Source organism: Perna viridis, chromosome 15 (genome assembly GCF_037379345.1).
Source record: "Perna viridis isolate PV_CMFRI_1.1 ecotype Kerala chromosome 15, ASM3737934v1, whole genome shotgun sequence".
Taxonomy (NCBI): Eukaryota; Metazoa; Mollusca; class Bivalvia; order Mytilida; family Mytilidae; genus Perna; species Perna viridis.
Genome location: NC_142459.1, coordinates 3,948,126 through 3,971,102, shown reverse-complemented (window position 1 = coordinate 3,971,102; position 22,977 = coordinate 3,948,126). Strand labels below are relative to the sequence as shown.

The window sequence follows — 22,977 nt, the reverse complement described above, 5'->3', positions numbered from 1 at the left end:
GTTAGCAACGGTCTATACGCCAATGATTTAACTTTGTACTGTTATAACAATCCGATGAATGAGATGAGTTCATTCCACACTGATTTCGGGTGGATAGTGCGATTAATACCACTGATAGACTTACAATTACGTGTATTGCTTTTGTTTTTAGGTTTTTTTTTTTATAGTGAGATCAACTATGTTATCTATAGGGATATTTTGACGATTGCTATAGAAATCGACAAAAATTGAAGCTCCGATGCCGGGAATCGAACCCGGGCCGTCTGGGTGAAAACCAGAAATCCTAACCACTAGACCACATCGGACTTACTAGTAACGTCTGAAGTTAGAGTATTTAAAGCTAACCAACATGACTTTACGTCGATTGATAGCTGGATAGAAGTCATTATCAAATCAATTCATAATGAATGAAACGTCCGTATTTAGATGTATTTAATGTACGTAACATCCGCAGTTTACGTACCTGCTTAGATTATATTTGCTTTTAACAGATGTAGTGGGCATTTATCGTTTCGAGATTTGAAATACACCCTCGGGCCATGAACCGTCACACTCGACATTCGTGTTACTAAACCATACAGTGAACATTGGCAACGTGTACTTAACTTGTTGCAACATTTTTCGATAAGTATGTGCATATTTCATACACATGGGATCCTTTGAGAAATAATTATTGACCATTTTCAAGACCTCTAGTAACCACATGTCCGGCTTATTAGTACGTATTTACCATTAACTAAGTACAAGCATCGGTGGTTCAGTGGTAGAATGCTCGCCTGCCACGCGGGCGGCCCGGGTTCGATTCCCGGCCGATGCATTTCTTTTTTACTACTAGTTTGCAATACGTGTAGTGGCACATTGAGTTATCTTCAGATTGTTCATGATGTTATTATCCAACATTGAAATTGAACTACCCGCTCTGTGTTATTTTGTTTTATATCATTTGGTATATACGGTTGGTCTCTATAAAAAGATAATATGAACTGCACTATTTCTTTTAATCCTGCAGTATTCACACAAACACACATATAGAATTAGAATAAACAAAGAAAGACATGTGCGGTTCTCTAACAATAAGATAGATCGTTTACCAGTGTCAGATTAACTGCACGTGTTAATATATTCTACACGCATATTTTTCATGGTCAGGTTTCTTAAAGAGATCGACATTTTTATACCAGGTTTCTTCAAGATACAAGTCTACAGTCTTGTTATATTTCGGAAGAATTTGAAAATAGTTAGCAACGGTCTATACGCCAATGATTTAACTTTGTACTGTTATAACAATCCGATGAATGAGATGAGTTCATTCCACACTGATTTCGGGTGGATAGTGCGATTAATACCACTGATAGACTTACAATTACGTGTATTGCTTTTGTTTTTAGGTTTTTTTTTTTATAGTGAGATCAACTATGTTATCTATAGGGATATTTTGACGATTGCTATAGAAATCGACAAAAATTGAAGCTCCGATGCCGGGAATCGAACCCGGGCCGTCTGGGTGAAAACCAGAAATCCTAACCACTAGACCACATCGGACTTACTAGTAACGTCTGAAGTTAGAGTATTTAAAGCTAACCAACATGACTTTACGTCGATTGATAGCTGGATAGAAGTCATTATCAAATCAATTCATAATGAATGAAACGTCCGTATTTAGATGTATTTAATGTACGTAACATCCGCAGTTTACGTACCTGCTTAGATTATATTTGCTTTTAACAGATGTAGTGGGCATTTATCGTTTCGAGATTTGAAATACACCCTCGGGCCATGAACCGTCACACTCGACATTCGTGTTACTAAACCATACAGTGAACATTGGCAACGTGTACTTAACTTGTTGCAACATTTTTCGATAAGTATGTGCATATTTCATACACATGGGATCCTTTGAGAAATAATTTTTGACCATTTTCAAGACCTCTAGTAACCACATGTCCGGCTTATTAGTACGTATTTACCATTAACTAAGTACAAGCATCGGTGGTTCAGTGGTAGAATGCTCGCCTGCCACGCGGGCGGCCCGGGTTCGATTCCCGGCCGATGCATTTCTTTTTTACTACTAGTTTGCAATACGTGTAGTGGCACATTGAGTTATCTTCAGATTGTTCATGATGTTATTATCCAACATTGAAATTGAACTACCCGCTCTGTGTTATTTTGTTTTATATCATTTGGTATATACGGTTCGTCTCTATAAAAAGATAATATGAACTGCACTATTTCTTTTAATCCTGCAGTATTCACACAAACACACATATAGAATTAGAATAAACAAAGAAAGACATCTGCGGTTCTCTAACAATAAGATAGATCGTTTACCAGTGTCAGATTAACTGCACGTGTTAATATATTCTACACGCATATTTTTCATGGTCAGGTTTCTTAAAGAGATCGACATTTTTATACCAGGTTTCTTCAAGATACAAGTCTACAGTCTTGTTATATTTCGGAAGAATTTGAAAATAGTTAGCAACGGTCTATACGCCAATGATTTAACTTTGTACTGTTATAACAATCCGATGAATGAGATGAGTTCATTCCACACTGATTTCGGGTGGATAGTGCGATTAATACCACTGATAGACTTACAATTACGTGTATTGCTTTTGTTTTTAGGTTTTTTTTTTATAGTGAGATCAACTATGTTATCTATAGGGATATTTTTGACGATTGCTATAGAAATCGACAAAAATTGAAGCTCCGATGCCGGGAATCGAACCCGGGCCGTCTGGGTGAAAACCAGAAATCCTAACCACTAGACCACATCGGACTTACTAGTAACGTCTGAAGTTAGAGTATTTAAAGCTAACCAACATGACTTTACGTCGATTGATAGCTGGATAGAAGTCATTATCAAATCAATTCATAATGAATGAAACGTCCGTATTTAGATGTATTTAATGTACGTAACATCCGCAGTTTACGTACCTGCTTAGATTATATTTGCTTTTAACAGATGTAGTGGGCATTTATCGTTTCGAGATTTGAAATACACCCTCGGGCCATGAACCGTCACACTCGACATTCGTGTTACTAAACCATACAGTGAACATTGGCAACGTGTACTTAACTTGTTGCAACATTTTTCGATAAGTATGTGCATATTTCATACACATGGGATCCTTTGAGAAATAATTTTTGACCATTTTCAAGACCTCTAGTAACCACATGTCCGGCTTATTAGTACGTATTTACCATTAACTAAGTACAAGCATCGGTGGTTCAGTGGTAGAATGCTTGAACTGTTTAGTACATATTGTGAAGAGAATAAGTTTGATATTATTGCTATTCAAGAAACTTTTTGGGACGAGTCCGTTCAAAATAATTTAAGTAAATTATGGAATGGCAAAATATATGCCGAATGTACTGAAACCCATAGGCAAGGTGTTGGATTTTTAATTTCAAATAGATTAAAAGATAATGTTTCTTATGTAAAAAGTTTTGACGGCAGGTATCTACATATTAAGTTAAAAGTTGACGATAGAGAATTGGATATAATAACTTGTTATGCTCCAAATGTCGCGAAAGAAAAGGTTGCCTTTTTTGAGAAAATATCAAAAAATATCCCCATGTCAGAAAATACCATTTTACTCGGAGATTTTAACAACTCATTATCTAAACTCGACCGCCCAGAAAGGTCAGTTCACATAGAAGATAATGCTTTTAAATGTTTAGTGCAATTATGCGAGACCCGTGATATTTATGATATTTGGAGAGCTAGAAACCATTCAGTCCGTTGTTACTCGTGGCGCAGAGTTATTAGTGATAAATTATGCCAAAGCCGTATAGATTTCATTTTTATTTCTAGGGTTTTGTCACAATTTGTCAAAAATGTTTATTACAAACACAATACGTTTAGCGACCACTCCGCCGTCGTGATGCGTGTCGACTTTGTAGATGTAGAGCGTGGCCCCGGCCTTTGGATTTTCAACAACATGTTATTAGAAGACGTTATGTTCACTGAAAAAATTCGTACTTTAATCGAAAATGAAAAGAAATGTCACTTATATAATAGTGAACCGCTGGTGTGGTATGATAATTTAAAATTCAAAATTAAGCAAATTTCAAAGCTTTTTGCTACGAATAAAAGAAAGGCAGAAAAGTCAGAATATTTTAAACTACAGCGTGAATATGAAAAAATGTCCCTCCAAGCGGCAAGTAATATAAATTTTAATGTTACTAAGTTTGAAGAAACCAAAATGAAACTTAAAGAGTATGAACATGATATATGTAGAGGTGCCATTCTCAGGTCCAAAGCCCATTGGGCGATCGAAAGCGATCGAAACTCTAAGTATTTTCTTGAATTAGAAAAGTTTAGGCAAAACAATAACTGTATAAAAGAACTCAAAACTCCCGACGGTAACTTACTCACAAATACCGACGACATTTTGAACGAAATCCACAGATTTTATAAAAACTTGTACTCTTGTACTGAAATTAATAAGGATAAGGCAGCGGAGATACTTGACTATATTTCCGAAAAAATTACAGAAGAAAACATGCAAATATTGGAATCTGAGGTAACTCTAGACGAGATTCGTTCGGCCTTATTCGGGATGGCTAAAAATAAGTCACCTGGTCCCTGCGGTTTAACAGTTGAGTTCTTTTGCAAATTTTTCGATTTATTTGGTGAAATTTTTATGAAGATTTTCAAAGTTATAGAAAATGAACAAATCCTTTCTAGATCTATGCGCCATGGTGTGATAAATCTTGTTTACAAAAATAAAGGAGATAAAAATAATCTTAAAAACTTTCGTCCAATTTCATTACTTTGCGTCGATTACAAAATTCTGGCAAGAGTTATGTCGAATCGCCTAAAAATCGTTCTGCCTAGTATCATCTCCGAAACACAGACATGTTGTGTAACCGGTCGCGATATCGCGGATACAACATCCAGCATACGAGACATTATAGAAGTCATTGAGAAGGACAACTTAGAAGCGTATTTGATTAAGGTTGATCAAGAAAAAGCATTCGATCGAGTCGATCACGAATATCTCTATCTTGCTTTGGAAAAATTCGGATTCGGGCCAAATTTTATTCGTTGGATAAAAATTTTTTATAATGACGTAAGCGGCAGTATTAAATGCAACGGATTCCAAACTAAATACGTAAAAATTAGAAACTCAATTAAGCAGGGTTGTCCCGTTTCTGCTCTCCTGTACGTCTTGGCCGCTGAACCTCTCGGACAGGCTATATTTAAAAACAAAAATATTATAGGTGTTAAAATTCACAATTCAGAGAAAGAGGGTAAAGTTTTTCAACATGCCGATGATACTAATATATTTACTTCCGACAAAGAGTCTATAGGTGAAGTGTTTGAGGTCCTTGACTTATACTGTCAGGCTTCAGGTGCTAAAATTAATAAAGATAAATCAGAAATTATGTGTCTCGGAGCCGGTAAATTATCGGATCAAGAATTGTATAATCTAAAACTTAAACGAAGTGAAAATGTTACAAAAGTTTTAGGTATTTACGTTGGTAAAGATAAAGTTTCTTGTGAATATCTTAATTGGAGAGACAAAATTCAAACAATTAAGTCCATTCTCTCCCTTTGGAACAAGCGTCAGCTAACCCTCCATGGTCGCGCAACTGTCGTCTCTACTTTGATCATGTCGCGTTTATATTATACGCTAACAGTTTGTCCCCTACCTGAAATTATTAAAGTTGAACTCCGGTCAGCAGTTTTAAATTTTTTATGGAAAGGGAAACCACCTTTAATTAAATACCAGTCAATTATAGGTGCAAAGGCTAATGGTGGCTTAAACATACCAGATATTTACTTAAAAATGCAAGCATTTAGATTAAAATTTCTTAATAAATATTTAGACCCTAATTGCACTGCTCTTTGGAAAAGTGCATTTAGCTATTTCATAACAAATATCAATAATCTTGATGTTGCCGAAAATATTGTGTATTTGGTTTTAAATAACAGCCAGCTTAAGCAACTTCCGGTATTTTATCAAGAAATGATGGAATCATTCTACAGAATCAAACATAAAATCAGCTTCAAAATGGAACCAGACCAGATTTATAATATCCCAATTTTTTGTAATCCAGAGATTAAGTATAACAATAAAATGCTCCTCTTTCAAAATTTCATAGATGCAGGCTTGTTTCTAGTAAAGCACATATCCTATGAAGTGGTACCAGGTTTTCTAAATCCGAATGCAATAATCGAAATAATCCAATCGCATAATCCAGATGAGAATGCCGAACACATAGCGTTATCCTTACAAAAGATTCTCGTTTCTATTCCTTTAGAATGGCACAAACACGTAAAAACTGTAAATAATCCCCAAGGTGACAAAACCCCGATACTCAAAATTATCGACGAAAATGACAAAGAAATTTTCTTCAATACATGTACAACTAAGAATTTCTATTCAGTCATTTTATCTTTATCGTGGGAACAGCCTACGGCCGAGAAGAAGTGGGCGGAGTTTTATCCTGAACTAGAATTTAAACGCTTATACTCGCTTGTCAATCAAGAAACGTTAACGCCTGATTGCCGATGTTTGTACTATCGCATGATACATCGCTCTATATTTACCCTTGAAAAATTAAATAAAATAGGTACTGTAGATAATGAGATATGTAAGTGCTGTAATCAATCAACAGAAGACTTGTCTCATCTGTGGGTCACTTGTTCATTTCAGAAACCACTTCACAACTATTTAAAGGATTTATTATTTGACATGTTTAGGAATTGTTCTGCAGATATTGTGAACTCTATAGACTACGAACAACTTATCCTACTAGGTTATTTGAATACTTCAAAGCTTATAAATACATACTTTTTGAACTACATGATTTGTGTAGCTAGACTTGTCATTTATAAATCACGTAATTTGAAAGTGTTTGAAAACAAAAATATCGAAACAGTCCGTTTTTTCAAATATACAATTCAGAGATACATTGAATATGCTTTTGCTTTATATAGAGTGAAAAACAAAATGAACCAGTTTTATAAATATTATCTTAATAGAAATCCACTCTTAAGACTAGAAATGGATTCACTTGTGTTTCATTTTTGATTTTTAACATTGATGAAAGGAAAATGTTCTTGCCTAATTATTGTGATTACTTGTAGATATTGTTTATATAAATACAACTTGATACATGTACAACTGTGTTTGTATGCAGAAAGCATTGTTATCTATTTTTATTTCTTCCTTTCTTCTAACATGTATTGGCTAACTTTGGCTAAATTCAAAATTAAGTATATCTAAAAGACATATATATATATATATTCGTTGAATTTGTAAAACCGGGTATTGTCCGGTCCAACACAACCTTGTAAATATTAATGAATAAAATTATTTTTACAATGAAAAAAAAAAAAAAAAAAAAAAATGCTCGCCTGCCACGCGGGCGGCCCGGGTTCGATTCCCGGCCGATGCATTTCTTTTTTACTACTAGTTTGCAATACGTGTAGTGGCACATTGAGTTATCTTCAGATTGTTCATGATGTTATTATCCAACATTGAAATTGAACTACCCGCTCTGTGTTATTTTGTTTTATATCATTTGGTATATACGGTTCGTCTCTATAAAAAGATAATATGAACTGCACTATTTCTTTTAATCCTGCAGTATTCACACAAACACACATATAGAATTAGAATAAACAAAGAAAGACATCTGCGGTTCTCTAACAATAAGATAGATCGTTTACCAGTGTCAGATTAACTGCACGTGTTAATATATTCTACACGCATATTTTTCATGGTCAGGTTTCTTAAAGAGATCGACATTTTTATACCAGGTTTCTTCAAGATACAAGTCTACAGTCTTGTTATATTTCGGAAGAATTTGAAAATAGTTAGCAACGGTCTATACGCCAATGATTTAACTTTGTACTGTTATAACAATCCGATGAATGAGATGAGTTCATTCCACACTGATTTCGGGTGGATAGTGCGATTAATACCACTGATAGACTTACAATTACGTGTATTGCTTTTGTTTTTAGGTTTTTTTTTTTTATAGTGAGATCAACTATGTTATCTATAGGGATATTTTGACGATTGCTATAGAAATCGACAAAAATTGAAGCTCCGATGCCGGGAATCGAACCCGGGCCGTCTGGGTGAAAACCAGAAATCCTAACCACTAGACCACATCGGACTTACTAGTAACGTCTGAAGTTAGAGTATTTAAAGCTAACCAACATGACTTTACGTCGATTGATAGCTGGATAGAAGTCATTATCAAATCAATTCATAATGAATGAAACGTCCGTATTTAGATGTATTTAATGTACGTAACATCCGCAGTTTACGTACCTGCTTAGATTATATTTGCTTTTAACAGATGTAGTGGGCATTTATCGTTTCGAGATTTGAAATACACCCTCGGGCCATGAACCGTCACACTCGACATTCGTGTTACTAAACCATACAGTGAACATTGGCAACGTGTACTTAACTTGTTGCAACATTTTTCGATAAGTATGTGCATATTTCATACACATGGGATCCTTTGAGAAATAATTTTTGACCATTTTCAAGACCTCTAGTAACCACATGTCCGGCTTATTAGTACGTATTTACCATTAACTAAGTACAAGCATCGGTGGTTCAGTGGTAGAATGCTCGCCTGCCACGCGGGCGGCCCGGGTTCGATTCCCGGCCGATGCATTTCTTTTTTACTACTAGTTTGCAATACGTGTAGTGGCACATTGAGTTATCTTCAGATTGTTCATGATGTTATTATCCAACATTGAAATTGAACTACCCGCTCTGTGTTATTTTGTTTTATATCATTTGGTATATACGGTTCGTCTCTATAAAAAGATAATATGAACTGCACTATTTCTTTTAATCCTGCAGTATTCACACAAACACACATATAGAATTAGAATAAACAAAGAAAGACATCTGCGGTTCTCTAACAATAAGATAGATCGTTTACCAGTGTCAGATTAACTGCACGTGTTAATATATTCTACACGCATATTTTTCATGGTCAGGTTTCTTAAAGAGATCGACATTTTTATACCAGGTTTCTTCAAGATACAAGTCTACAGTCTTGTTATATTTCGGAAGAATTTGAAAATAGTTAGCAACGGTCTATACGCCAATGATTTAACTTTGTACTGTTATAACAATCCGATGAATGAGATGAGTTCATTCCACACTGATTTCGGGTGGATAGTGCGATTAATACCACTGATAGACTTACAATTACGTGTATTGCTTTTGTTTTTAGGTTTTTTTTTTATATGTTATCTATAGGGATATTTTGACGATTGCTATAGAAATCGACAAAAATTGAAGCTCCGATGCCGGGAATCGAACCCGGGCCGTCTGGGTGAAAACCAGAAATCCTAACCACTAGACCACATCGGACTTACTAATAACGTCTGAAGTTAGAGTATTTAAAGCTAACCAACATGACTTTACGTCGATTGATAGCTGGATAGAAGTCATTATCAAATCAATTCATAATGAATGAAACGTCCGTATTTAGATGTATTTAATGTACGTAACATCCGCAGTTTACGTACCTGCTTAGATTATATTTGCTTTTAACAGATGTAGTGGGCATTTATCGTTTCGAGATTTGAAATACACCCTCGGGCCATGAACCGTCACACTCGACATTCGTGTTACTAAACCATACAGTGAACATTGGCAACGTGTACTTAACTTGTTGCAACATTTTTCGATAAGTATGTGCATATTTCATACACATGGGATCCTTTGAGAAATAATTTTTGACCATTTTCAAGACCTCTAGTAACCACATGTCCGGCTTATTAGTACGTATTTACCATTAACTAAGTACAAGCATCGGTGGTTCAGTGGTAGAATGCTCGCCTGCCACGCGGGCGGCCCGGGTTCGATTCCCGGCCGATGCATTTCTTTTTTACTACTAGTTTGCAATACGTGTAGTGGCACATTGAGTTATCTTCAGATTGTTCATGATGTTATTATCCAACATTGAAATTGAACTACCCGCTCTGTGTTATTTTGTTTTATATCATTTGGTATATACGGTTCGTCTCTATAAAAAGATAATATGAACTGCACTATTTCTTTTAATCCTGCAGTATTCACACAAACACACATATAGAATTAGAATAAACAAAGAAAGACATCTGCGGTTCTCTAACAATAAGATAGATCGTTTACCAGTGTCAGATTAACTGCACGTGTTAATATATTCTACACGCATATTTTTCATGGTCAGGTTTCTTAAAGAGATCGACATTTTTATACCAGGTTTCTTCAAGATACAAGTCTACAGTCTTGTTATATTTCGGAAGAATTTGAAAATAGTTAGCAACGGTCTATACGCCAATGATTTAACTTTGTACTGTTATAACAATCCGATGAATGAGATGAGTTCATTCCACACTGATTTCGGGTGGATAGTGCGATTAATACCACTGATAGACTTACAATTACGTGTATTGCTTTTGTTTTTAGGTTTTTTTTTTATATGTTATCTATAGGGATATTTTGACGATTGCTATAGAAATCGACAAAAATTGAAGCTCCGATGCCGGGAATCGAACCCGGGCCGTCTGGGTGAAAACCAGAAATCCTAACCACTAGACCACATCGGACTTACTAGTAACGTCTGAAGTTAGAGTATTTAAAGCTAACCAACATGACTTTACGTCGATTGATAGCTGGATAGAAGTCATTATCAAATCAATTCATAATGAATGAAACGTCCGTATTTAGATGTATTTAATGTACGTAACATCCGCAGTTTACGTACCTGCTTAGATTATATTTGCTTTTAACAGATGTAGTGGGCATTTATCGTTTCGAGATTTGAAATACACCCTCGGGCCATGAACCGTCACACTCGACATTCGTGTTACTAAACCATACAGTGAACATTGGCAACGTGTACTTAACTTGTTGCAACATTTTTCGATAAGTATGTGCATATTTCATACACATGGGATCCTTTGAGAAATAATTTTTGACCATTTTCAAGACCTCTAGTAACCACATGTCCGGCTTATTAGTACGTATTTACCATTAACTAAGTACAAGCATCGGTGGTTCAGTGGTAGAATGCTCGCCTGCCACGCGGGCGGCCCGGGTTCGATTCCCGGCCGATGCATTTCTTTTTTACTACTAGTTTGCAATACGTGTAGTGGCACATTGAGTTATCTTCAGATTGTTCATGATGTTATTATCCAACATTGAAATTGAACTACCCGCTCTGTGTTATTTTGTTTTATATCATTTGGTATATACGGTTCGTCTCTATAAAAAGATAATATGAACTGCACTATTTCTTTTAATCCTGCAGTATTCACACAAACACACATATAGAATTAGAATAAACAAAGAAAGACATCTGCGGTTCTCTAACAATAAGATAGATCGTTTACCAGTGTCAGATTAACTGCACGTGTTAATATATTCTACACGCATATTTTTCATGGTCAGGTTTCTTAAAGAGATCGACATTTTTATACCAGGTTTCTTCAAGATACAAGTCTACAGTCTTGTTATATTTCGGAAGAATTTGAAAATAGTTAGCAACGGTCTATACGCCAATGATTTAACTTTGTACTGTTATAACAATCCGATGAATGAGATGAGTTCATTCCACACTGATTTCGGGTGGATAGTGCGATTAATACCACTGATAGACTTACAATTACGTGTATTGCTTTTGTTTTTAGGTTTTTTTTTTATATGTTATCTATAGGGATATTTTGACGATTGCTATAGAAATCGACAAAAATTGAAGCTCCGATGCCGGGAATCGAACCCGGGCCGTCTGGGTGAAAACCAGAAATCCTAACCACTAGACCACATCGGACTTACTAATAACGTCTGAAGTTAGAGTATTTAAAGCTAACCAACATGACTTTACGTCGATTGATAGCTGGATAGAAGTCATTATCAAATCAATTCATAATGAATGAAACGTCCGTATTTAGATGTATTTAATGTACGTAACATCCGCAGTTTACGTACCTGCTTAGATTATATTTGCTTTTAACAGATGTAGTGGGCATTTATCGTTTCGAGATTTGAAATACACCCTCGGGCCATGAACCGTCACACTCGACATTCGTGTTACTAAACCATACAGTGAACATTGGCAACGTGTACTTAACTTGTTGCAACATTTTTCGATAAGTATGTGCATATTTCATACACATGGGATCCTTTGAGAAATAATTTTTGACCATTTTCAAGACCTCTAGTAACCACATGTCCGGCTTATTAGTACGTATTTACCATTAACTAAGTACAAGCATCGGTGGTTCAGTGGTAGAATGCTCGCCTGCCACGCGGGCGGCCCGGGTTCGATTCCCGGCCGATGCATTTCTTTTTTACTACTAGTTTGCAATACGTGTAGTGGCACATTGAGTTATCTTCAGATTGTTCATGATGTTATTATCCAACATTGAAATTGAACTACCCGCTCTGTGTTATTTTGTTTTATATCATTTGGTATATACGGTTGGTCTCTATAAAAAGATAATATGAACTGCACTATTTCTTTTAATCCTGCAGTATTCACACAAACACACATATAGAATTAGAATAAAGAAAGACATGTGCGGTTCTCTAACAATAAGATAGATCGTTTACCAGTGTCAGATTAACTGCACGTGTTAATATATTCTACACGCATATTTTTCATGGTCAGGTTTCTTAAAGAGATCGACATTTTTATACCAGGTTTCTTCAAGATACAAGTCTACAGTCTTGTTATATTTCGGAAGAATTTGAAAATAGTTAGCAACGGTCTATACGCCAATGATTTAACTTTGTACTGTTATAACAATCCGATGAATGAGATGAGTTCATTCCACACTGATTTCGGGTGGATAGTGCGATTAATACCACTGATAGACTTACAATTACGTGTATTGCTTTTGTTTTTAGGTTTTTTTTTTTATAGTGAGATCAACTATGTTATCTATAGGGATATTTTGACGATTGCTATAGAAATCGACAAAAATTGAAGCTCCGATGCCGGGAATCGAACCCGGGCCGTCTGGGTGAAAACCAGAAATCCTAACCACTAGACCACATCGGACTTACTAGTAACGTCTGAAGTTAGAGTATTTAAAGCTAACCAACATGACTTTACGTCGATTGATAGCTGGATAGAAGTCATTATCAAATCAATTCATAATGAATGAAACGTCCGTATTTAGATGTATTTAATGTACGTAACATCCACAGTTTACGTACCTGCTTAGATTATATTTGCTTTTAACAGATGTAGTAGGCATTTATCGTTTCGAGATTTGAAATACACCCTCGGGCCATGAACCGTCACACTCGACATTCGTGTTACTAAACCATACAGTGAACATTGGCAACGTGTACTTAACTTGTTGCAACATTTTTCGATAAATATGTGCATATTTCATACACATGGGATCCTTTGAGAAATAATTTTTGACCATTTTCAAGACCTCTAGTAACCACATGTCCGGCTTATTAGTACGTATTTACCATTAACTAAGTACAAGCATCGGTGGTTCAGTGGTAGAATGCTCGCCTGCCTGGAACCAGTCGAGTACGCCAATCATGTCGGACGCCTTTTTGTCTTTTCTGATATAAATTGTGGATATAACTCGTTATTGTGTTTTTGGATTGGAATTTCCAGCCGAACTTTGTAACAATAGGACTTTATTTCACAGAATGTAAGTCAGATTGACAATTTGATGTGTTATTTGCGTTTTTAGACTAATTTTGTTGTACTCTTAATTCCCGTTGAGGGTCTGTATGGGAGATACACTTTCTTCGTTAATTAGAAATGGATAATCTCCCAAAAACTTTGCTAGCTTTGTTGAACGTTGCAAATGAACAATATAGTGATTTTTCTTGGACGTCCATTGAGCAGAATGGCAAAATGAGAATAAGCTTAATTTGGAGAAACAACGAGGCAAAGCGAAACAAATCTAGTGCCACGCGGAGGCGTGATAAGAGACGATACGATGACTTTATTGCGACAAAGAACAACGTTGCTGAAAATGTAAATGTAGAGAATTCGACAAGTGAGACTGATTCCTCCGATGATGATTCCAATTCGAACTTGGAAATGGATGTATCAGTTGCGGAAAAGTTAAAGAATACCCCGTGTAGAGGCTAAAAACCACTAATTCAGTTTCCCATTGCTCCCTATGTTAAATTGACCATTTTCAAAGGCTTCTCAAATATTTACCTTAACTTTAACCTGCTCATAACCATATATCACCTGAAACCTACATGTATCAGGGTATCTCAGTCAAGAGGAAACAAGGGGTTAGCAGACTTGCAGTGAAGCACTGTCATTCGGAACTCACCCACCCCTAAAAATAGTAACTGGAATTCTCAATTTTCTTTATTTAGCCACTCTTTGTTTACATTTCAAAAAAATAACTTATATCTATCAAAAGTAGGCAAATTTGGGCTCAAAATGATCAAAATGAATTTATCTTTCAGCAGAAGTTCCATTTATGTAAAAATGATTCCTAGATTTTGTATAATAGCATGACAAAGGGACTATTTTTTTGTTTGCGTAGGACTTTTTTTGCGTACGTTCCAAAGTTGATGATGCAATTGGTGGTCTGTAACCTAAAGAACACCTTTTCTGCTTTCAAACTTGTTTTTATTGCATCTACCACATAGTACGGAACTTGCGATATGAAATTTCAAGTTTTAAAAATTTTCGTTAAGGATTTTTCGAAAAATGGCTCAAAATATGAAGGTACCTTATATTGGCCTGAACAGTAATTTTACAGTGAAAATAGTCATATGTGGTAGGGTTCATTACATCCCATTTTTGAACTGAAAATGGCTTTTTACTCACTTTTTTTGCAATTTAGACTGTTCAGTATATATTAAAGTTGTAATTAACATCTTGTTTTTGACCATAGCAAAATTTAAATTCTGTAAAATTTAATTAAAATTTGAAAATTAACTAATTTTTTTCCAAAATTTTAAGTTTTTGGCATAAATTAAATGCTTTTTGGATAAAAAATATTGAAAATAAGGATAAAATATGAAATTTCATTATCTTTTAAATAATTTAAAACACAGGTAGATAATATATTCCTTATAACATGCCCCCAAGAGATTTCTAATCAGATACCCATATAAATGGCATTTTATGGCTTTCACAGGGGGGATGCCAGGTGTGGTCTGCAATTTGAAATAATTATAAATTTCCTGTTTAATTAGCAGTTATTTAATACACAGAGTAGTTGTTCTTGTATTTCATGCCAAAAAATTTCATTTAAAAGCAGTTTTAGTAAGAGTGAAGGCAGGAAATGAGCCGCAAGCGGAAACTTATTGGTAAAAAATTTGGATATCAGGAAGGAAATACTCCTATTCATAAGGGTAAGAAACTTAAATATGAGCCCAAAAATGACCCTGAGCCTCTTATGAGATTACCTCATACTGTTTATGAATCTAGAGTAAGTCAAGGTAGTGACAATGTTCTGGAAATCCATGACACTGACCAGTCCCTTTGCACTCCCATGCTGCTGCGGCCACGGCCAAAAAGTCCTGAGTTACTTGATGAATATCTTGAGCCAAATGTCTCTGATCCAGACAACCACACATATAAACATTACATTCCCTCTCTTGTAAGCATACTGTGGAATACTACAATAAAAGAGCATATAGTTGAAAGTAATGGTTGTGACGGTGACTTAGATTTTGACTCTAATGCAGCCAAAAAGTGGGGTTATGCATGGAAAGAGAGATTAAAATGTAACAAATGTGGTTTTAGAGGCCAGTTCTACAAACTGTATTATGAAGTAAATACTACTAAGCCAGGTAGAAAGGCAGCAACTCTAAATATGGCTTTACAGGCAGGGTTACAAACAACTCCCATATCAAGCAAGAGCTATAGGGATATAAGCATAACTTGTAACATTATCCCTCCTAATCTATCTGGCATGCAAAAACTTGCAAATAGGGTTGGAACTGTAATTGTTAGGTACAATGAAGGTGATATGAAAGAAATAAGGGAAGATATTGTAGCTGAAAATGAGATGGTTGGTCACTCAAACCCTACTTATGTGAATGTTGAATCAGATGGTCGCTTCAATAATCGCATTTATAATAGTGACGTGACTGCATTTCAAGGTGGTACGCAAGTTGTCCAAACTATAGTTGAAAATAATTCCTCGCTTAAGAGAATTATTAGCGTGTTCACTGGTAATAAGCTATGCAGAGTTGCATCTCGGTTACGAAACAAGGGTATTGAAGTATCATGTCCTGACCATGCTGGGTACTGTTCAGCTAACTTGGCTGAAGATGATGCAATAGGTAATGAGGCTGTATATGTTAGAAAATGCACTATTCAGTTGAATGATGCATTGCAAGTTAGGCATATTACTACTGATGGTGATAGCAAATCTGCTACTGGTGTAGAAAAAGCTCAAAGAACAAGTGTACATGTACTTAAAGATGTTAGACATCTATCAATTGGTATCAAAAGAGCTGTGCAAAAGTATACATTCAGCCCATCCATGTTTACTGGTCCTAATAAGAGAAACCTTAAGCACCGTTTTAGTATGGATTTAAAAACTCGCTGCGTTGCAGAACTAAACAAAGCTTTTGAAACACACAAGGGTGAACTTTTTGAAATAAAACACCATATGCCAACCGCTATCAAAGCAATTATAAAATGTTATAATGGAGAATGCGGTACGGCATGCCAAATTCATTCTTATGTGTGTGCTGGTCTATCCTCTAATAAGTGGAAAAAGGTTTTTCTGCCTGACAATGAGGTTATAAATATGAATGATGAGGATGAAGTCATGGTAGAGAATTGTATTAATGTACTTTTAGGGCCTAAAAGTCTTGACTTAGTACGTTTTCTTACCTCGACCCAAAAATGTGAAGCGTTTAATCGCAGTCTGCAGAGGTGTAATCCTAAAACAGTCACTCATAGTAGAAACTTCCCAGGTCGTGTACATACTGCGGTACACTTAAGTAATCACAAGTTTGGTAATTCAACCTTACTTCGTACAAAGATACTTGGTGTTGAGCTTACACATGGGTCATCTGTTATCAAACATCTGAAACAAAATCAGAAAGCTGAAGTATATGGTAGACAATATAAAAAGCTAAAGAGCACAAAATGTCTAAGGTCTAGAACACGTCAAAGGAAATATAACTTACATGCGACAAAAAACTACCAGGTTCATTATAGAAAGGGTATTTCTGACCCAAAAGTGCCAAAGGCAAAGCCCAGTACTTAGTGTACAATGCCTGTGTGGTTAACTGATGTAGTTACCTCCCTTACTGTGATGTAAATAGTGTAAATAATTAGTACATGTTTAGACTTGTTGTACAGAAATAATGTGTGATATGTTACCTTTACCCTATAAAATGCAATCATAATATGGAGAATGTTTTGCACAGTGAGTGGGTACAAGGCCGCGACAGTGTTCACGGTCCTTGTTGACCTGCTCCGGCTCAAGGGACAAATGTTCCACATTAATGCACCTCCTATTATGACATCTATGTGATACTTGCATGCTTTTAGGTAGTTCAAAATTCTTGGTAAACAACATAAATGCAAATCTATGAGTATATATTGTCTTTTTATCTCTTTTCCAGGGAAAAGTTACAGTTAGTGTGGAATATCTTCTGCCCCCTCCCCCTAATTTACACAAAATGCATCCTTTAGCCCCTTGAGCCTCAGAATTGGCCAAAAGTCTTTCTTTTTGAGCTTCAATCCACTTGTCTTGATCCATTTTCATAAGATATTTCAAGAAAAATCTAATTCAGAAGGTACAAGTTATTTTTAATGTCAAGGCTGCACGTGCAATTTCCCAGTTAAGGCTAAAAACCACTAATTCAGTTTCCCATTGCTCCCTATGTTAAATTGACCATTTTCAAAGGCTTCTCAAATATTTACCTTAACTTTAACCTGCTCATAACCATATATCACCTGAAACCTACATGTATCAGGGTATCTCAGTCAAGAGGAAACAAGGGGTTAGCAGACTTGCAGTGAAGCACTGTCATTCGGAACTCACCCACCCCTAAAAATAGTAACTGGAATTCTCAATTTTCTTTATTTAGCCACTCTTTGTTTACATTTCAAAAAAATAACTTATATCTATCAAAAGTAGGCAAATTTGGGCTCAAAATGATCAAAATGAATTTATCTTTCAGCAGAAGTTCCATTTATGTAAAAATGATTCCTAGATTTTGTATAATAGCATGACAAAGGGACTATTTTTTTGTTTGCGTAGGACTTTTTTTGCGTACGTTCCAAAGTTGATGATGCAATTGGTGGTCTGTAACCTAAAGAACACCTTTTCTGCTTTCAAACTTGTTTTTATTGCATCTACCACATAGTACGGAACTTGCGATATGAAATTTCAAGTTTTAAAAATTTTCGTTAAGGATTTTTCGAAAAATGGCTCAAAATATGAAGGTACCTTATATTGGCCTGAACAGTAATTTTACAGTGAAAATAGTCATATGTGGTAGGGTTCATTACATCCCATTTTTGAACTGAAAATGGCTTTTTACTCACTTTTTTTGCAATTTAGACTGTTCAGTATATATTAAAGTTGTAATTAACATCTTGTTTTTGACCATAGCAAAATTTAAATTCTGTAAAATTTAATTAAAATTTGAAAATTAACTAATTTTTTTCCAAAATTTTAAGTTTTTGGCATAAATTAAATGCTTTTTGGATAAAAAATATTGAAAATAAGGATAAAATATGAAATTTCATTATCTTTTAAATAATTTAAAACACAGGTAGATAATATATTCCTTATAACATGCCCCCAAGAGATTTCTAATCAGATACCCATATAAATGGCATTTTATGGCTTTCACAGGGGGGGATGCCAGGTGTGGTCTGCAATTTGAAATAATTATAAATTTCCTGTTTAATTAGCAGTTATTTAATACACAGAGTAGTTGTTCTTGTATTTCATGCCAAAAAATTTCATTTAAAAGCAGTTTTAGTAAGAGTGAAGGCAGGAAATGAGCCGCAAGCGGAAACTTATTGGTAAAAAATTTGGATATCAGGAAGGAAATACTCCTATTCATAAGGGTAAGAAACTTAAATATGAGCCCAAAAATGACCCTGAGCCTCTTATGAGATTACCTCATACTGTTTATGAATCTAGAGTAAGTCAAGGTAGTGACAATGTTCTGGAAATCCATGACACTGACCAGTCCCTTTGCACTCCCATGCTGCTGCGGCCACGGCCAAAAAGTCCTGAGTTACTTGATGAATATCTTGAGCCAAATGTCTCTGATCCAGACAACCACACATATAAACATTACATTCCCTCTCTTGTAAGCATACTGTGGAATACTACAATAAAAGAGCATATAGTTGAAAGTAATGGTTGTGACGGTGACTTAGATTTTGACTCTAATGCAGCCAAAAAGTGGGGTTATGCATGGAAAGAGAGATTAAAATGTAACAAATGTGGTTTTAGAGGCCAGTTCTACAAACTGTATTATGAAGTAAATACTACTAAGCCAGGTAGAAAGGCAGCAACTCTAAATATGGCTTTACAGGCAGGGTTACAAACAACTCCCATATCAAGCAAGAGCTATAGGGATATAAGCATAACTTGTAACATTATCCCTCCTAATCTATCTGGCATGCTAAAACTTGCAAATAGGGTTGGAACTGTAATTGTTAGGTACAATGAAGGTGATATGAAAGAAATAAGGGAAGATATTGTAGCTGAAAATGAGATGGTTGGTCACTCAAACCCTACTTATGTGAATGTTGAATCAGATGGTCGCTTCAATAATCGCATTTATAATAGTGACGTGACTGCATTTCAAGGTGGTACGCAAGTTGTCCAAACTATAGTTGAAAATAATTCCTCGCTTAAGAGAATTATTAGCGTGTTCACTGGTAATAAGCTATGCAGAGTTGCATCTCGGTTACGAAACAAGGGTATTGAAGTATCATGTCCTGACCATGCTGGGTACTGTTCAGCTAACTTGGCTGAAGATGATGCAATAGGTAATGAGGCTGTATATGTTAGAAAATGCACTATTCAGTTGAATGATGCATTGCAAGTTAGGCATATTACTACTGATGGTGATAGCAAATCTGCTACTGGTGTAGAAAAAGCTCAAAGAACAAGTGTACATGTACTTAAAGATGTTAGACATCTATCAATTGGTATCAAAAGAACTGTGCAAAAGTATACATTCAGCCCATCCATGTTTACTGGTCCTAATAAGAGAAACCTTAAGCACCGTTTTAGTATGGATTTAAAAACTCGCTGCGTTGCAGAACTAAACAAAGCTTTTGAAACACACAAGGGTGAACTTTTTGAAATAAAACACCATATGCCAACCGCTATCAAAGCAATTATAAAATGTTATAATGGAGAATGCGGTACGGCATGCCAAATTCATTCTTATGTGTGTGCTGGTCTATCCTCTAATAAGTGGAAAAAGGTTTTTCTGCCTGACAATGAGGTTATAAATATGAATGATGAGGATGAAGTCATGGTAGAGAATTGTATTAATGTACTTTTAGGGCCTAAAAGTCTTGACTTAGTACGTTTTCTTACCTCGACCCAAAAATGTGAAGCGTTTAATCGCAGTCTGCAGAGGTGTAATCCTAAAACAGTCACTCATAGTAGAAACTTCCCAGGTCGTGTACATACTGCGGTACACTTAAGTAATCACAAGTTTGGTAATTCAACCTTACTTCGTACAAAGATACTTGGTGTTGAGCTTACACATGGGTCATCTGTTATCAAACATCTGAAACAAAATCAGAAAGCTGAAGTATATGGTAGACAATATAAAAAGCTAAAGAGCACAAAATGTCTAAGGTCTAGAACACGTCAAAGGAAATATAACTTACATGCGACAAAAAACTACCAGGTTCATTATAGAAAGGGTATTTCTGACCCAAAAGTGCCAAAGGCAAAGCCCAGTACTTAGTGTACAATGCCTGTGTGGTTAACTGATGTAGTTACCTCCCTTACTGTGATGTAAATAGTGTAAATAATTAGTACATGTTTAGACTTGTTGTACAGAAATAATGTGTGATATGTTACCTTTACCCTATAAAATGCAATCATAATATGGAGAATGTTTTGCACAGTGAGTGGGTACAAGGCCGCGACAGTGTTCACGGTCCTTGTTGACCTGCTCCGGCTCAAGGGACAAATGTTCCACATTAATGCACCTCCTATTATGACATCTATGTGATACTTGCATGCTTTTAGGTAGTTCAAAATTCTTGGTAAACAACATAAATGCAAATCTATGAGTATATATTGTCTTTTTATCTCTTTTCCAGGGAAAAGTTACAGTTAGTGTGGAATATCTTCTGCCCCCTCCCCCTAATTTACACAAAATGCATCCTTTAGCCCCTTGAGCCTCAGAATTGGCCAAAAGTCTTTCTTTTTGAGCTTCAATCCACTTGTCTTGATCCATTTTCATAAGATATTTCAAGAAAAATCTAATTCAGAAGGTACAAGTTATTTTTAATGTCAAGGCTGCACGTGCAATTTCCCAGTTAAGGCTAAAAACCACTAATTCAGTTTCCCATTGCTCCCTATGTTAAATTGACCATTTTCAAAGGCTTCTCAAATATTTACCTTAACTTTAACCTGCTCATAACCATATATCACCTGAAACCTACATGTATCAGGGTATCTCAGTCAAGAGGAAACAAGGGGTTAGCAGACTTGCAGTGAAGCACTGTCATTCGGAACTCACCCACCCCTAAAAATAGTAACTGGAATTCTCAATTTTCTTTATTTAGCCACTCTTTGTTTACATTTCAAAAAAATAACTTATATCTATCAAAAGTAGGCAAATTTGGGCTCAAAATGATCAAAATGAATTTATCTTTCAGCAGAAGTTCCATTTATGTAAAAATGATTCCTAGATTTTGTATAATAGCATGACAAAGGGACTATTTTTTTGTTTGCGTAGGACTTTTTTTGCGTACGTTCCAAAGTTGATGATGCAATTGGTGGTCTGTAACCTAAAGAACACCTTTTCTGCTTTCAAACTTGTTTTTATTGCATCTACCACATAGTACGGAACTTGCGATATGAAATTTCAAGTTTTAAAAATTTTCGTTAAGGATTTTTCGAAAAATGGCTCAAAATATGAAGGTACCTTATATTGGCCTGAACAGTAATTTTACAGTGAAAATAGTCATATGTGGTAGGGTTCATTACATCCCATTTTTGAACTGAAAATGGCTTTTTACTCACTTTTTTTGCAATTTAGACTGTTCAGTATATATTAAAGTTGTAATTAACATCTTGTTTTTGACCATAGCAAAATTTAAATTCTGTAAAATTTAATTAAAATTTGAAAATTAACTAATTTTTTTCCAAAATTTTAAGTTTTTGGCATAAATTAAATGCTTTTTGGATAAAAAATATTGAAAATAAGGATAAAATATGAAATTTCATTATCTTTTAAATAATTTAAAACACAGGTAGATAATATATTCCTTATAACATGCCCCCAAGAGATTTCTAATCAGATACCCATATAAATGGCATTTTATGGCTTTCACAGGGGGGGATGCCAGGTGTGGTCTGCAATTTGAAATAATTATAAATTTCCTGTTTAATTAGCAGTTATTTAATACACAGAGTAGTTGTTCTTGTATTTCATGCCAAAAAATTTCATTTAAAAGCAGTTTTAGTAAGAGTGAAGGCAGGAAATGAGCCGCAAGCGGAAACTTATTGGTAAAAAATTTGGATATCAGGAAGGAAATACTCCTATTCATAAGGGTAAGAAACTTAAATATGAGCCCAAAAATGACCCTGAGCCTCTTATGAGATTACCTCATACTGTTTATGAATCTAGAGTAAGTCAAGGTAGTGACAATGTTCTGGAAATCCATGACACTGACCAGTCCCTTTGCACTCCCATGCTGCTGCGGCCACGGCCAAAAAGTCCTGAGTTACTTGATGAATATCTTGAGCCAAATGTCTCTGATCCAGACAACCACACATATAAACATTACATTCCCTCTCTTGTAAGC

At 35.4% G+C, this 22,977-nt stretch overlaps 14 non-coding genes across 14 annotated transcripts; 6 read left to right on the top strand and 8 right to left on the bottom strand.

Moving 5' to 3' along the window:
* Window positions 1-233: 233 nt before the first annotated feature.
* Trnae-uuc (transfer RNA glutamic acid (anticodon UUC)) lies at window positions 234-305 on the bottom strand. Its single transcript has one exon. It is a non-coding gene; the product is annotated as a tRNA-Glu (tRNA).
* Window positions 306-746: 441 nt separating this feature from the next.
* On the top strand, window positions 747-817 carry Trnag-gcc (transfer RNA glycine (anticodon GCC)). Its single transcript has one exon. It is a non-coding gene; the product is annotated as a tRNA-Gly (tRNA).
* Window positions 818-1,470: 653 nt separating this feature from the next.
* On the bottom strand, window positions 1,471-1,542 carry Trnae-uuc (transfer RNA glutamic acid (anticodon UUC)). Its single transcript has one exon. It is a non-coding gene; the product is annotated as a tRNA-Glu (tRNA).
* Window positions 1,543-1,983: 441 nt separating this feature from the next.
* Trnag-gcc (transfer RNA glycine (anticodon GCC)) lies at window positions 1,984-2,054 on the top strand. The gene has a single exon. It is a non-coding gene; the product is annotated as a tRNA-Gly (tRNA).
* A 653-nt stretch (window positions 2,055-2,707) lies between these two features.
* Window positions 2,708-2,779, bottom strand: Trnae-uuc (transfer RNA glutamic acid (anticodon UUC)). The gene has a single exon. It is a non-coding gene; the product is annotated as a tRNA-Glu (tRNA).
* Window positions 2,780-8,067: 5,288 nt separating this feature from the next.
* On the bottom strand, window positions 8,068-8,139 carry Trnae-uuc (transfer RNA glutamic acid (anticodon UUC)). The gene has a single exon. It is a non-coding gene; the product is annotated as a tRNA-Glu (tRNA).
* Window positions 8,140-8,580: 441 nt separating this feature from the next.
* Trnag-gcc (transfer RNA glycine (anticodon GCC)) lies at window positions 8,581-8,651 on the top strand. The gene has a single exon. It is a non-coding gene; the product is annotated as a tRNA-Gly (tRNA).
* Window positions 8,652-9,290: 639 nt separating this feature from the next.
* On the bottom strand, window positions 9,291-9,362 carry Trnae-uuc (transfer RNA glutamic acid (anticodon UUC)). The gene has a single exon. It is a non-coding gene; the product is annotated as a tRNA-Glu (tRNA).
* Window positions 9,363-9,803: 441 nt separating this feature from the next.
* Window positions 9,804-9,874, top strand: Trnag-gcc (transfer RNA glycine (anticodon GCC)). Its single transcript has one exon. It is a non-coding gene; the product is annotated as a tRNA-Gly (tRNA).
* A 639-nt stretch (window positions 9,875-10,513) lies between these two features.
* On the bottom strand, window positions 10,514-10,585 carry Trnae-uuc (transfer RNA glutamic acid (anticodon UUC)). The gene has a single exon. It is a non-coding gene; the product is annotated as a tRNA-Glu (tRNA).
* A 441-nt stretch (window positions 10,586-11,026) lies between these two features.
* On the top strand, window positions 11,027-11,097 carry Trnag-gcc (transfer RNA glycine (anticodon GCC)). The gene has a single exon. It is a non-coding gene; the product is annotated as a tRNA-Gly (tRNA).
* A 639-nt stretch (window positions 11,098-11,736) lies between these two features.
* Trnae-uuc (transfer RNA glutamic acid (anticodon UUC)) lies at window positions 11,737-11,808 on the bottom strand. The gene has a single exon. It is a non-coding gene; the product is annotated as a tRNA-Glu (tRNA).
* Window positions 11,809-12,249: 441 nt separating this feature from the next.
* On the top strand, window positions 12,250-12,320 carry Trnag-gcc (transfer RNA glycine (anticodon GCC)). The gene has a single exon. It is a non-coding gene; the product is annotated as a tRNA-Gly (tRNA).
* Window positions 12,321-12,969: 649 nt separating this feature from the next.
* Trnae-uuc (transfer RNA glutamic acid (anticodon UUC)) lies at window positions 12,970-13,041 on the bottom strand. The gene has a single exon. It is a non-coding gene; the product is annotated as a tRNA-Glu (tRNA).
* Between the last annotated feature and the right edge of the window lie 9,936 nt (window positions 13,042-22,977).